Source organism: Pinus tabuliformis, chromosome 4_2 (genome assembly GCF_031772625.1).
Source record: "Pinus tabuliformis cultivar Carrire ecotype Pingquan chromosome 4_2, CPIR1, whole genome shotgun sequence".
NCBI lineage: Eukaryota > Viridiplantae > Streptophyta > Pinopsida > Pinales > Pinaceae > Pinus > Pinus tabuliformis.
In genome coordinates this window covers 745,072,522-745,083,631 of record NC_142304.1, presented here as the reverse complement: position 1 = coordinate 745,083,631, position 11,110 = coordinate 745,072,522, and the positions used below count along the sequence as shown (strand labels likewise).

The following is an 11,110-nucleotide window of genomic DNA, read 5'->3' as shown; positions in this document are numbered from 1 at the left end:
CTCCTCGTGTGCAGTGATGTAATGGTCGATAGGAGTTGGGGTTGGCCCCTTACCTCAATCTCCTATCATTGGCACCTAAATATGCAAACGATGGTCCTATGGGTGTGCATCAGAAGAAGGAGTAGGGCCTTTCCCTACCCCCACCATTGAGAGCTCCTTTTGCTCAGTGCCATGGTTGCAAGTGGTGGACACAACTGAGGGCTAAGGGTCATTACCAAAACCCTCTTTGGTGAGCTCCTTCCAAAACTCAATCGATGGTTGTGTGGCAATAATGTGACCGATGGTTGGGACTAGCATCCTAACCCCTCTTTCCAAATGACAGAGACATAATGTTTCAAGTATTGGTTCTGCCCATAATATAAAAAGAACCATAGTGAGGAGAGTTGATAGAGCGCTAGAATGATAGCTAGGAGGTGAGGGGTCTGAATATGTTCGGGCCTTCGACTAACCCACACCAAATTTTTAAGTGACCTTGGGCTGCCAAATGGCAACCCATGACTAGGCCTCGTGGAACCCATTCATTGGTCCACTTCAATCAAGCATGAACCAATCAAATACACCCAAAAACTAGCGAACCAAAATTTGCCATGTTCTAACTTGTCACTGGGTCATACCCTACAGAGTCACCTTGGTAACTCAGTGATACAAAATCCGAGTCCGCTGCCCTTCTCAATTTTAGTTGTCTTGTTAAATGATCATCACAAGATAACTTGAGAATACAGTGTCGAATTGAGGTTAAATGAACGTTGCTTGATTCATAATGACAAGCACTTATATTTGGCAATGGTTTCAAGACTTTCTAATAACTTTTATTTTTGAGTTAAAAATTGATCACGTGATCATATACAATTGTTGTAAATTTCCATGTAGGTTATTACAAGAGTTGTTATTGTTACAAGTTCCATCATAGGCTCTACTTCAATTACTACAGTTCCTATCATCCAGTTGCCACAACACCTACCAGTGAATTGCTACAACACTTATTAATGAATTGTTATAATATCTATTAGGTAGGTGTAGGTATGTTTCTTTTTCTTTTATTTAAACTAAGTTCATTCAATTTTGTGGATTTGTATTCAGAAAGACACTTATAATTCCATCCTAATTCGACATCCATTTCCATTTCTTTTCTCAAAGGTGGACACTCTCTTTAGTTTGTGAGGTATCATTACCATTTCATTCTATAACATTCCCTCACCATTCTTATCGATCTCCACTCCAATATTCATACATGAGAAGGGTTCAAAATTTTCAATAGTAAAAGAAATTGACACGACCACACAAGAACCCATAGTAAGAATGATGAAAGTCCTTATTGCTTTCACACAAGAACTAGTAGTAAGAACAATAAAAGGTCTTGCTACTACCACACAAGAACTAGTAACCATAAAAATAAGATGGTGTTGCTCCAATTTAACCAACAATGGAAAATTAACCAGATGAAAGAGAGAACCCATTAGAAATGTGATATATCTCTTGTTTGTCCATGATCATTTTAGATCTACCATTTTAAGTAGCATATCCAACTTATTAGTGTGTTTAATATGCAAGCAACAACAAGGACATTTGACAACAACAATAAAATAAATAAGACCTATTCTTGCTACACAAAACTAAGAATAGGCAATGAAACATCATCATGTCACAAGAATTTAGCTATTAGGATGTTGTTGTTACTACTCTTATAACAATATTCCTGCTGCTATACTTTTTATGTGCAAATAAGGGTTTGTCTATATCTCAAAATTTGTGCACCCGATGGTCATGATTTGTTTCGATGGAAAATAATAAAATATGATAACTATGCTTGCATAACTTTATACTAAATTACTTTGTAGATAATGGATAAAAGAATTTTTCCACTACTCTTACAACACTATCAACGCAACTCCTTATACATGGTTGTTAGAATCTCATTAAATTTGTTCCAGGATGTTAATTTTGAAGTTTCAAAGATGCTATATAACAATACCAACAAGCATTTGAGGGAAATGAAATTTTTTCAAAATGGGGATAGGTTTCCAATGGGCAAAAGAAGTGTCCCCCCAGTATGGCTAATAAGATGTATTACATTGCATGAGGGCATGTAAAATTTTTAGTACGGAGAGATGACAGGCCTCGTAATGGACACATTTCTCTACACTCTTTTCCCTATTATTAATTCCTTTTCACTTTCCTATGACTGTATATTAGTCCATTCTAATGTTTGTATGCGAAATTTAGACATAAGTTGTTTTCCGTTGCATTTCCTTCGTATTTTACATGAATTTATGATTACACATTAAAACGTTATCATATTTTCATTTATCTTGGACTTAATCTGCAAAAACAACATGCCAAATGTTTTGTTATGAAAGTTATGATGTTTTCATAGGGGATGTTCTGCTTACAGTTGTTGCAACTCTGAACTCTATTTCTACAACTATAATTCATGTTGTTGGGGAAACTCCGAACTCTATTGCTACAACTACAATTCATGTTGTTGCTGCAACTCTGAAATATATTGCTACAACTATAATTCATGTCCTTGCTGCAACTCCCATTGTTGCAACTCCAATTCATGACGTTGTTGCAACTCCCATTCACAATGTTGCTGCAACTCCCACTATTGCAACTCTATTTCACGATGTTGTTGCAACTCCCATTGCCACAAATACAATTCATGTTGCCACTGTTGTGGCAACTCCAATTCACGTATTTGTGATAACTTCCATTGTTGCAAATTTGACTCATGTGATTGCTATAACTTCAATTCACGCCATTGTTGTAACTTAGAAATTACGTTGCAACCCACTGCCGCAACTCCCAAAACCATTAGTTGACAGTAGAATGTTGAGGCAGTGGTACCTTGCGATGGTCGGAAACTCGAATTGATGTTGTAACAAAATTGTGATTGCATTATTTTAATATGGATCAATATTACTCATGGTTAACTAAGTTATCAAAATTATTTTGGAATTATGTATGATTCGTTTATTGTTTACTAGTTATTATCCAATCATGTGAGAGGCTTCTAGAGACATATTTATTATTTTCTAATTGTTAGCAAACCAAATGTGAAACTTGTGCATCTCATTTATTGGTTATTATTTATTTTTAAACAAATGTCATCTATAAGTGGAGTTCCTCTTTCATTCCACGAGGAGGACTTTTGGAGAAATATCCATATCATAATGAAACAATAGCCACGTGGTGGCATGTCATTGCTTATTTGCATACATGAATTGTGTGCATCTAGTTTATATGGTTGAAATGATATGTGTGAACATATCATTATTTAAAATAAAAAGGTTGCATTGAAAATTTATATGTTTAAAATTTGGATTATATTTTTTATTTTGAAAGTGTCCATAGCTTTAAAATAATTGATTTTAGATAACAATAGAAGTATATCAAAGCTTATACAAAAAAGTACATTGAAATGTATATAAGGAAAAATTCTTCTAGAGATATTTTTTAAAATATTTATTTGAGTAAAATTACAACTACCTGCATTTAGCTTAAATATATTTTAATTAAACTAAAAAATAATAAAGACACTTATTTCATCACAAAAATAAAACAACAAATAATAAAATGTTTTTTGTGGAATGGAAACGCCAAAAATTAAGAAATATTATTAACTAATATTGTTTCTATTAAGATATATACCATTTCATACACACACAAAGATATATATATGTTGAATTTATTAAAATATGTTTTCAATATGGTAATAAGTTCTCTTGAATTGAAAAAGAAGAATTATAATTCACAAAAATAGCAAAATGAAAACAAAAAATAAAAAAAATTAAATAAAAAGGATATAAAACTAAAAACAAAATACTAGTAACTAGTATAAATGGAAGTTACTAAAGAACCTATAATAAGACCTCAACCAATCACCTTAGAAATAAATAAATTTAAATATTAACAAAAATTGAATTCCTAAGGTTAAGCTATGGATAAGCAACAAATTTGTATTGTCAAAGACAAAGTAGTCAACGTAAAGACCAAAAATTTATGACGATTATCCATAGTCTAACATTAACAATTCAATTGTCTAATTTTATTATTATTATTTAAATTTATTCCTTTTTAAGGTGATTGGTTAAGCTCTTATTATGGGGTTTTTAGTAACTTCCGTTTCTATTAGTTACTATTTTTTTTTTTTTTTTAATTTTTCCTTTTTATTTTTTTTTCTATTATTTCTATTTTCATGAATTATAATTTTTCATCATACTTTGAATTAAAGATTATTTATTATTATATTAAAAATATATTTTAATAAATTCAATTATAAAAAATATATTTATTAATTAAAAAAACACACACATATATTAAAGTGTATATATGCTAATACCAACATAGATCCATCTTAAGTATGAATCTAACATAAGCCCAGTGGGATTAAATTTCTTCATGTGCAAAGTTCTTTAGAGTGAAAAATATAATGTTATTTTTCTTTATTTAAATTGTATTTTTAAATGCAAAATAAAGTATATATAAGATTGAATAAGCTTTTTAATAAAAAAACTTAATTTTTTCATGATATATACATAATTTTCTTAAAATCATATATACTAGCAACTGCACAGGAAGTTGCAAAAATGTGGTAAGCCATTAGTGTACAAAAGAGTAGCATTAAATTGTTACTCTTCCATGATGACACTGAAAGTGTCACGATATGTTCCCAAATGGCGTAAGTAGAATTTTGGAACCTAGTTAAAGAGGGGGGTCTCATGAATTACAATCACGGGTATCCACAATGTTAGGTTCTCTCTGTTTGGTCATTTATTATATTCTCTGTGGAATGTATGCATGTGTGAACGAGAAAGTGTTGTTGTGTTTTTCTCATGGTTTTATGGTTGTCGATTGCAAAGCAATTCATACTTTTCAATTTTTTATGACTGACATATACTTCAACATATTTCCCTGATGGGATGTTTATGATTTGATGGCAAGTGGTTGTTAACTTTTAATTGTTTTACTTTATGTAAATCATGTATGATCTAGCCTATTTGATTGCATTGATTAGCACCATTATGATCAGGGGTGTAGTGACAAAGAGAAAATTATGGCACATACTTGTACATTAAACAAGACTTAGATGAGTTAAATTTGAACTCAGTGAATTGGCTTACAGTAGTTTCTTTCCTAGCTCAATGAATTTGGATACTTGTTTCAAAATACCTATCATTATTGTGAAATGTCCTCAATGGATGATTGCTTAGGCATGTCTTTTCATTTAATAAGATTGGCCTGACATATGTCCTTGTAATAACAAACTGGAAACCTGGATGTAAGCTACATAAAGAAAAATCAGACTTGTGAAGTGTCATAAATGTATGATTGCTTAGGCATGCTTTTTCTTTTAATACGATTGGCCTCACATATGTCCTTGTAATAACAAACCGAAAACTTGGATGTAAGCTACATAAAGAAAAACCAGAAAAGTATTCTAAATGCCTGTTAATCTGCGAAAGAACACCCAACGGGTCTATAAAGTAATGTTATCTTTGTAGCAAAAATTATCTTCGTTTTCTCAACAGGATGCATTGTAAATGTTTCTAGATGAGGTTTATTCATGGGTCTTCAACCTTGACATGTAGCATGTGGGAAAACAAATGCAATCTTGGGAATGGATCTTTGTTTTCTTACTAGACTAAGGGTTATCGGAGATGCTTCTATTGAATTTGATCTTTGAAGCCACATTTTTCATATTGCAATTGTGCAGGTCTCGTCTTTTTTTGTCTTTGATTTGATGATGTGTTTTCTTTCTCTCTTTTCTCACTTCTATTTACTAAACTTATATGAAAAGAAATTTGTTGAGTTTTCTTTGAAGTTTATTTGAAAAATGCAAAGGAAATGACCATGTAAGTCTTCTCCATCTTTGCTGGAACAAGTTCTAGCATGCCATGGATAATATATGAGGACATGGCAGGATAAATGAATCACAAAACTTTTTGGATGGAAAGTTTATTCATGGCTTTTAAACCTTGACTTATAGCATTTTGGAAAATGAATGCAATATTTGGAATGGTTCTTCATTTTCTTACTAGACTGGAAGTTGTGGTAGTTGCTTCAATTGCAGTTGATTTTCAAGAGAGCATTTTTCATATTGAAATTGTATAAATTATATTATCTATACAACATTTTAAATTTTTTAAAATAGTTAATTATAATGTTTATTGTTGTATAATGAAAGAAATATTAGGTTAAATTTCATTTGATTTTTTTTAATGGTAGAAAAGAAAACTTTCTTTCATTAAAGAAAAAGTAAATTATATCTACATAGTTCTTTCTTCTATACATAGTTCTGGTTAACTTTTATTTGTTTTTAAATTCAAGAGTGGAATTTCAACCGATGATTTTTGGTACCTCATACTTTTGTGTTAGCGGATTGCATGTAATAAGAAAAGACATGGAATATTCCATGTAAGGGCTTTAGAAATGATGAGCGACGCTTACTTGTTGAGCTTCGACAAATTTGGTCAAAGATATTAATAGATTTGTTTACGTTGTAATCTTTTATTTTCTCTATTATTGTTATTACTAACAACCAATAACCATGTTTGCCAACCACTATAAAAATTAAATGGATACATTAATGTATGTGGATCTATACTAAGAGATTTAAGACTTGTCTTCTAAAGGAAATGTTTGTAGTAAGGGATCATGGTATGGAAAAGGAGACTGTAGTTTTAATTACACTAAGAGGATAACAACATTTATAAGTGTTTTTAAAAGAAAAATTGGTATGGTGAGATTTAAAGGCGATAGCAACAATAAATAAACAAAGTATAATTTTAATTTTAATTTTATAATAGAGTTTTTTTTTTTAATTAGATGTAAAAATGTAGGATCAAAGATAAATTTTCCTTTTTGGATAAGAATATAAATAAATTTATTGATCTTAATTTTTTATATGGGTTTTGCAAAGCAAAATTATTATTATTATCACTGTCATTATCACTACGTTGTATCTTTTATATTCTCTCCTAATTTATAAATAATAAAAAAGTAATTTTGTTAAATAAAAAAATATATTAAAATTTTTTGAAATTAAAAAAAATTAGTTTTATAATTTATTTTTATACAATCAAACATTTACATTTGAATTAAATATTATTAAATTGTAACACCCCTCTCTTCTGTGTTAAATAATTGTAAACTTAAGTTGAGTTAAAGCTAGGTGTGATACCCTCTCTTGTGGGTTCAACCATTTTAAACTTAATCTGAGGAAAGCTAAGTGTGATATGTAATATGAAAAGAAAATATGTTATTAAATAAATAAATCACTTGGAGGGTGGAGCAACAAGAGAGATGAGATTCTTGCCAAATCCCATTACTCTTCTCACGCACATTATTGGCTGTGGACTTTTTTACTCTTCTCAAACACATTATTGGAAATTTGTTTTATGTATCTCTTTGTAACCTCGCTTGATACCAATTTGTTAGAAACATATAAAAGACAAAGCATGAATTCATACAAAACATGGGCTGTTATTCTTTCATTGATCACACAAAATATGATGATTACAATTAAACCGGTGAAGGGTATTTAAATCTTCTTGACTAGCTAACTATCTTAAATATCTTGACATGCAATCACACACTCAAAGTCATTTATCACTTGACTTCACTCAACACTCAATCATACAATCACTCAATTAACTTTAACTAACTCTCTAGGTTTAACTAACTCTTGATGCAAGAGCAATTATCTTAAAAAATTCATTTAAAAATTTTAAAAGTAAAATACGTTCAAAATACCCGTCAAATTCCAACCCTGCTGAGGAACCATGGCCACGGAAAGTAAGGTGACTTTGAAACGCTCAGATGATGAATTGTTTGATTTCACTGAGGCTGTGGCATTTGAATCTCGACTGGCACCGCCAATGCTATTCCGCTGCCAAACGTTTCTAGTAAGATACTCTCGAAGGTCATCGAATACTGCAAGCACCATGTGGAGGTTCATAAGCCCGCACATGAGAAATCGGCCATTTCTGAGGACGAAATCAAGACTTAGGATCAATCATTCGCTAAGGTCAATGACGCCACCTTCCCCTACGTAATCCCGATATTCTGTCAGAAACCGTTATTTAATTAGGAATTTGATCGTTTGGTATTCTTTGAACCAAACTAACATTTTTCTTATTTGGAACCTGAATTGCCCCAACCAAATGGTTTGGAACCTCTGAGGACAGTTACCGATGGCTTCTCCAATCAATCAATGTTCCATCAACTTTTGTTTTTTTTAATTTCTGTTCTTTTTTAAAAGCTAGAAATCTTATGTCGATGATTGTTTCCCATGTATTCTGAGATCCTTCAATTATCTTTGTTCCCCTGTAGTCTCATTCCATGTAATTGTTCCGCAATAGCTCCGTCACTTTGTTACTTTGTTTAGTAATGTTGTGCACATGTATATGCCTGTCCAGGCTATAGATACATTTGTATATTTTACGGAAATTTTTTATTATTAAGCTTTTCGGGTTTTTGCAGGCTACTAATTACCTAAACATAAAAAATATGCCAGATATTACAGGTCAGAGTGTTGCTGACATGATAAAAGGGAAACGCCAGAAGAAATACGTAAAACTTTCAACATAAAGAATGATTTTACTCTTGAAGAGGAGGAGGTCAGGTGTGAAAATCAGTGGGCCTTAGAATGATTGTAGGGAATTGGTGCAAAAATAGTATATATATTTTTGTGCCATGGTGTTTGGTTTTATTGTAGTTGAGAATTAGTGGAGAATGGGCTCCAACTGTGTGGCATGCTGTATAGTTTTTACTATAGTAATTTAGAAGGTGCCGACTGATAAAAATGCAATTTGGTTTAAAACATTTTTTAAATTTAGAATGTGGGGATTGGCAAAAATCCAATTTGGTTTAGAATATTTTTTTACAACGATTGTTTTAGCGAGTAGAACATAGCGTTTTATTCAAAGAAAATTCAATGTCTTATGCGGTTTTAACATTTCGAATTTTTTTTGAATCTATGTGCACTGGATGGCTTTTCTATTTTTAATTTCCTTGTATTGCACGCATGAATGCCCTCAGTTTAGAGTATTATTGCATGAATCAATGGCCTCAATTGCCTCAGTTTAGAGGATTATTTCACGAATGAATGGACTCCAACCGTGTGGCATGTTTGTATATTTTCTATTATAGTAATTTACAATGTGGGGACTGACAAAAAGGAAATTTGGTTTAGAATAATTTTTGCGAATAGAATATAACGTTTTATTAAAAAAAATTCCTCACATGTTTTATCTGGTTTTAACATTTTGATTTTTTTTTCAATTTATGTGCCGTGCATGGCTTTCATATTTTTAATTTCTTTACTATTATAATTGCACAAATGAATGCTCTCAGTTTAGAGTATTATTGCATGAATGAATAGCCTCAGTTTAGATCCTAGCTACAGCTTGATGCCTTCTTTTGTCGGGTGCAATTTTTGTTGTATCCACCAGTCAAGAGCCTTCTCTGCCTGACAAAAGCTCATAAAGTTGCAAATGAGGGCATGCTCTTGCATATACACCCTGTAAGCAGCTATTTCAGGGTCTTCGATTTCTAGTGTTACAATTTCTTAGTTTTTGGTTTGCACGTGTTGGCGGCCGATTGCTGAGCCCGGGTCTTCCCACAGGTCCCTACCGCGGTGTTGCTTGGTTGATGTTAAATGCCTTTTCCTCCCCCTCCCTGTCTTGGGTGGTTGGATGAAGGCTTTCTGAAGCCATTGTAGTTGGTAAGTTTTGTGAAGAAGGAGGCCTTCATCTCCTTTTATTTTCCAGTGACAATTGCACTAGAGGAGGGGTGTCATATCCCCCTGCTGACATTACCATGGCATATGTCAGATCTATTGGCATATGTAAGATCTATTGGCTCCTCTTTAATGGTGGTGCATAAGGTCAACGCTCTCCGTGTGTTTCGTGGCATGTGCTTAAATCTAGAGATGTGTTTGTTTACTAACACCTGGGGGTTTTGATGTAACGACAATGTGACTCCAACAAGTGGTATCAGAGCATACATAAGACACAGAGGTCTCTCTATTAATGGTGGTGTAGAAGGTCAACGCTCCCCATGTGTTTCGTGGCATGTGCTTAAATCTGTCGATGTATCTTTTTACTAACACCTGTGGGTTTTAATGTAACAGCTATATGACTCCGGTATCAGAGCATATATAACACACAAAGGTCTAGAGTTCAAAACGCACTGGCTCCCCATGTGTTTCATGGCATGTGCTTAAATCTAGCGATGTGTGTTTACTAACACCTGTGGGCTTTAATGTAACAGAGATATGACTCCGACAAGTGGTATCAGAGCATACATAACACACAAAGGTCTAGAGTTCGAAACACACTGGCTCCCCATGTGTTTCGTGGCATGTGCTTAGGTTTTGGTGTAACGGCAATCGTGACTCAAAAAAGATAAAAACCCAATTTTGCAGATGCAGTAAAGCTATTCTCTGCAATTCACATTAAATATGTGGCTAATTATATATATATATATATATATATAATTTTTATTTAAAAATTTAATGTTATTGTAACAATATCGTACTAAATAAAAAGAAATGTTACAAAGAAATCTATTTGTGAAATAATAATGACGATGATAACAATGATACTAATAATGATAATGACTATGACAACAATGAAGAAGAACACATGATGATGATGGAAACAATGATGAGAATAATGCTTGGAACATAAGAAGGTAAGAGATTACTTACATTTCTGTAGAACTTTATTTATGTGCTTATATTATAGTATTGTCCAATGCCCAATTTCATTATGGATTTTATGATAATTTGTCATTAATTTAGCAATGTGAATCATTTTCGTTTAAATTAAGTCAAAATAAAGACATTTTTAATATTATGGTTTAGGATTAATCACTTCTTATAATATCCTTAAGTTTATTTTTTTCCTCTCCTTGTTTATCCTCCCATAACTTTTCCGTAAATTTAGAAGCAATGAATTATATGTAGAGAGATTTGTGCCTTTATTCCCTATTGGTTTATCCGGTATCCTTATTCCATCCCTGCTTGAAATGAAGATTGTTTTGGATAGAGTTTTCTAACCTGGTGAAAGTTCTATCCGAATAATAAGATGGCCTATATTACTTA

General features: G+C 32.2%; 1 pseudogene; it reads left to right on the top strand.

The window, feature by feature from the left end:
- Positions 1-7,784: 7,784 nt before the first annotated feature.
- Positions 7,785-8,709, top strand: LOC149171753 (SKP1-like protein 1B; annotated as a pseudogene).
- Positions 8,710-11,110: the final 2,401 nt, after the last annotated feature.